We start from the raw sequence: 5,694 nt of genomic DNA, 5'->3' as shown, positions 1-5,694 counted from the left end.
AATATTTGTATTTAATGCATTGAAAATTAAAATAATTATTTTTTATAAAGAATAAAAGATATTTTCTTTTAAAAAAGACTTGAAAATTAAAAAATATTTGTATCACTTTTGAAGGATTTTTGAAAATAATAAAGTCAATATCAAAATTGTGAAAATGTTCATAAAACCTTTTTAAATTAAAATAATTAATTTTTATAAACAATAAAAGATATTTTCTTTTAAAAAAATACTTGTATTCAATGTAATATTTTCTTTATTTGCAATCTTTAAAGAGTGCTCCTCTTGCATTAGTTAACATAATCCTTATAATAATTAATTATCAAATACATTAATTATCAAATACATGCATCCAAACACTTTTTCGTGGATGAATGAAAACTATAAAACCAAGCATACAATCAATAAAAATACACAAAAAATGAATCAATATTTCTCTCTTGTTGACGCTTCTTGTATTTTGTGTTGCTTTCTCGAATTCAATTTCTAACAAAGTTGTTGAAGTAAATGTCATTTGCAAAGAAGTCTCAAATCCTTGGTATTTTTCAAATCTTCTCAACTCAAAACCTGGAGGCACAAAAGATGCAAGTCTTGTTTTTCTTGCATATTACATAATTGACGCACTTAGCGAAAATCTGACCGACACAAATATGCTAATATCCAAATTAATCGATGAAATTGGTGATAGTTTTACCGAAGTAAGCTATTACTATCGTTGTAAAGTAAATCTTCTTAGTGTTGATGGCATCACTCCTAGGTTTGTAGTTGCAGAAAAATATTTGTCACTCAAACATTATAAAGCCATGATCAAAGATATAGGTGATCTTATGAAAACAATTGTTGAATATAGAGATAGTCTACATCAACATAAAACCAGTCCATTAGTCACCCAAAATGGTGATGTTCTTCAACAAAGTGGTCAAAGTGCTTCAAATTATATCAAAATATATAAATCTTGGATAATCAAATAGTTATATAATATATTAATAAAAAAATTTAAAATAAATTTGTTATTATCATTTGTTATTTGATAAATATATTATTAGCCTTAATAATAACATTTAATTATTTGGTAATATTTCTTTATTTAGGTTCCGTTTTTCTGGCCTTGTATATAGTTTTCGTATTAATACCCTGGTAGGCTTTTCATGTAATAACTTTTGGAATAATGAATTTCATTTTTCATTTTTGTTCTCTTTTGAGTCTTTCCCTCTCGTGCTAGATGAAATGAGCTTACATGGTATCAGGAGAAAATATCCCTCTGATCCTGCAGTTTTTAAACATGTGCTTCTCTCATCATGTTTTGGGCACCACCTAATTTTTTCCCATTGGTCCACCTAGATTTCCTGTAGAAATTTTCCTTTTCTCTTATCTCTATCTCCACGTGCTAGATCCAGATTAGAATTTTTCAGATTCTGCTTATCCTTCCGTTTCTATTCCCAACATAAGATCCATCTCTTTTCCTTTCTGTATTTTCTCTATCTTACCTTTTTTCTCTCTGTTTTCCCTATTTCCATTGTTTCTTCCTTATCTTCCTCAGTTTTTTCCTTCATCACAACCCTAATTTTCTTTCTCATCAAGAACCATCCACACCAAGAAACACCCCTTCGTTCATATTTTTCTTTCTCAATGATCTCACACTCCATATTCGTAATCCTAATTTCATTTGTTCATCTTCTTCTTCTTCATTTCCTTTTCCTTAACCATGTCGCATGGTTGATTTTGATGATTCATGCTCTCCACGACCCACCATAAACAACAATAACTCCACTGCTTCCAACAAGAACACAAATCAACAAAATCCAAGAAATTACCAATAGGATATGCTTGATCCATACTACATGAACCCGAGTGATAATCCGAGACTATCCATTGTCACCCCTCACCTGAATAACTCCAATTATCACTCCTGGTCAAGATCTGTGATTGTTGCATTACGATCGAAAAACAAGCTTGGTTTTCTTGATGAATCCCTCCCAAGACCGCTTGAAACCGACCACCTTTCTCTGGCCTGAGATCGATGCAACACGATGGTGATGTTGTGGCTAACCAACTCCATAGAAAATGATATCTCTCAAAGCATATTATGATGGAGATATCTTATGAAATTTGGACATACCTTCACGACCATTACCACCAAGGAGATGTGTTTCGTATTTCCGACCTTCAAGAGGTATTTTTTACCTTAAAACAAGGTGACCAAATGATTATGGCAAGAATTAGAGAACTTTCTCCCTTTTCCCACATGTCCTTGTAACCCTAAATGTTCTTATGATCTTTTACCCACCTTCAATTCCTACCATGAATCTGATCGTGTTATTTGTTTTCTAAAATGCCTTAGCAATATGCCCATGTTTGATCCTAAATCATGCTAATGAACCCTCTTCCTCCTATCAGTAAAACCTTTTCATTGCTCACTCAACAGGAAAGACAAACTTTCGTCCCCTCCAATAGTGACAACCCTATTATGGCCAACTTCTCCAAAACTAGTTGTTGAAATCTTCCCAATGAATCCAACAACAAATCTTTCAATACTAGTTGTGGTCGTGGCATGAAAGTTTGTAGCTACTGCAACGCAATTGGGAATACCATTGATATTTGTTTCAAAAAAACATGGTCTTCCTTTGTACCTCAAGAAAACTACCACTAGTTAAGCCAACATGGTAGCTTATAACTCTAATTCTGGTCAAATTGTGGACAATGAAGAACAACCCTCAAATACATCATTCATTCCTTTCACCGAGGAGCAATACAAAACCATTCTACCGCTTCTTCAACAATCATCAAATGTTATTTGTCCTCAAATTTAACAATTTCAAAACATCCTAATAAATCCATCAAGTATTCTTCCCACCCTTCCTTCTTAGATAGCAATCAGGTCTGGATTCTTGACACCAGCACCACTGATCATGTATGCCATAATCCAGCTTTGTTTAAATCCTTAGCCACCATTCATAGAATTACTGTTAAGCTCCCTAATGGTTCTAACATTACTACTAGCCAACTTGGCACCATTCATTTCACAAACACATGTTATCTTAATGATGTTCTGTAAATCCCTGAATTTTTCACTAATCTCATCTCCATCCCTAGATTAACCAAGTCTTTAAATTCTAAGGTTACCTTTTATTCCCATTCTTGCATTATACAGGGGACCCTTACCTAGAGGATGATTAGGGAAGCTAAAGTCCACCAAGGTGTCTATTATTTGACCAATCCTACTAATTCTAACCCTTCTCCCCACTTTGAACCTAACCATGTTAATTCTTGTAATCTTTGGCACTTACGCCTTTGACATACCTCTAAAATTGTTGCTTCTCATATAAATAAAATGTTTCCCTTACAAAATTTCTCCAAAACTACACTACCTTGTGATTCTTGCTTTACGGCTAGACAAAAAAAGGCTCCCTTTTAACAACAATCAATCTCATTCTTCTAGTTGTTTTGACATCATTCACATGGATATTTGGGGTCCCTATTTTGTTCCCTATATGCTTGGTTTTAAATATTTTCTCACTATTGTTGATGATCACACTATGTATTATTGGACTTATCTCATGTGTCTAAAATCAGAAACTTCTAACCATTTTAATTTTTTTCTGCCTCATCCAAACTCAATTCTAAACAACTATTAAAACCATAAGGACTGATAACGACCCTAAATTCTTTCCTAAATATTTTTTTGCAACCCATGGCATAATGCATCAAACTTTTTTTTTGAAGAACATAACCATAACTTTTCACCTCATACCCATCCTTTACCTCCTTATAACAACACCCATTACCTTACTTCACCATAAAACATCTATTCTCTTACTTCACTACAAAACACACCTAACTATAGCCTTCATACCTCACCTTCCCAAATTCAACCGGACCCTCTTCCAACAAGAAAATCCAGTAGGATAATCAAACCTCACACATACTTACAGGATTATCACTATGCTCTCATCAAAGGTAACACTCATATCCCTCACACTCCCTCCATAGGTAATACTCCTTACCCTCTTCAGCATGTTGTCTCTTACTCTAACTTATATAAGAATCATATATGTTTTAATTTAAAGCTCTCTTCTATTACTGAACCCGCTAGCTACACTAAGGTTTTTTCCGATCCGAATTTGAAACAAGCTATCCAAAATGAACTTCAAGCTTTAAATGACAACAGTAATTAGGACTTAATCCCTCTCCCCCATCAAAAAAACCATAGGTTGTAAATGAATTTTTAAATTAAGTTTATGTCGAGTGGTACCATTGAACGGTATAAAGCCCGACTTATTGCCAAGGGTTTTAATCAAACTTAAGGCATCGATTATCTTGAAACCTTTAGCCCTGTTGTTAAGATGATAAATATCTGTATTATTTTATCTATAGTTGCCACCCATACTTGGTTTTTACATCAATTAGACATAAACACAACCTTTTTATGCTGTTATTTAGATGAAGATTGTTAGGTATGTCATTTTATGGTTGGCTTCATTTTGGAAAAACTGGTATATTTGACAGATGTTGAATAAGATATCTTGATATGTTGTTTCAACATTCAGCATAACCGAACTTAAGTTGTTTGTAAGATGTAGTATTTTTTATGATTTATCTAATTATTCTCTGAATATTTAGCTATAGTAAATTATTGAGCATCTTCCTTGTACCTGAAGAATATTGTATCTTGACTTGGTAACGAAATAACAATGTCAAGACATTTTAAGAAACATCTTATTTGATTGAAATCATATCTTCAGAAGATTGTGCAGAGATCATGGATCTGTTTCAAATCAAGACCAATGCCCATGCTCTTTCACTACTATTTTAGAGGAGTTCTAAACCTAAGAAATCATTGAAGCAATGCAGTATTTTGTTATCATTAGGGTTTTGTGTGCCTGCTTTGTGTGAGCCATTCGAGTATCACATTAATACTCTAATTGGACCTGGTGTATTAAGTTGTAACTAACAATCTGTCAAAATCTTTTAAGAAAGAGTGGATTGTGTTTTTTAGTTGTTAGTTTTCGTGTCGTTGAGGGAAGTGAGAGAGGTCTCATATATAGGTGTGTCCTAGATAGAAACGTCCATAACTAGAGATTAAGTGAGAAGTCTGTAAAACCTGATGTTGTTCAGGACTTCAAACTAATTCTGTGGTGGTGCATTTCCTTCCTGGCTTGGTAGCCCCCAGATGTAGGTGACATTGCACCGAACTGGATTAATAAATGATTTTGTTATTTACTGTTATACTATTATATTTGTCATGCTATTATTTGTGGTGTGATAATGTGCAGAGTCTGAGGTCGTGACATCGTGTACAACATCAGGGATATGCTTGCTAGAATTTCAATTGGTATAAGAGTAGGCATCCGGCTCTATTTCTGGGTGAGTTTCAGGGAAGATACTTTCTGGATCCATGAACAAGGAGGGAGGATTTATCAACATACCCCCCCATCTTAGATGGATCCAACTATGACTACTGGAAGACAAGGATGATGGCTTTCTTAAAATCCATGGATAATAGGACATGGAAAGCTGTCACTAGAGGATGGGAACATCATGTTGTGAATGACAATGATGGCAAGGCTACTACTAAACAGAAACCTAAAGAGGACTGATCCAAGGAAGAAGATGAATTGGCTCTTGGAAAATTAAAAGCTTTGAATGCCATATTCAATGGGATGGACAAAAATATATTCAGGATAATTAATACATGTA

General features: G+C 33.8%; 1 long non-coding RNA gene across 1 annotated transcript; it reads left to right on the top strand.

Moving 5' to 3' along the window:
* Nucleotides 1-427: 427 nt before the first annotated feature.
* Nucleotides 428-5,223, top strand: LOC127124634 (uncharacterized). Its single transcript, XR_007804107.1, has 2 exons — nt 428-3,987; nt 4,740-5,223. It is a non-coding gene; the product is annotated as an uncharacterized LOC127124634 (long non-coding RNA).
* The last annotated feature ends 471 nt before the right edge of the window (nt 5,224-5,694 follow it).

This window comes from Lathyrus oleraceus, chromosome 1 (genome assembly GCF_024323335.1).
Source record: "Lathyrus oleraceus cultivar Zhongwan6 chromosome 1, CAAS_Psat_ZW6_1.0, whole genome shotgun sequence".
Taxonomy (NCBI): Eukaryota; Viridiplantae; Streptophyta; class Magnoliopsida; order Fabales; family Fabaceae; genus Lathyrus; species Lathyrus oleraceus.
Note: the sequence above shows the minus strand (reverse complement) of the source record. Positions and strands in the feature narration are given on the sequence as shown.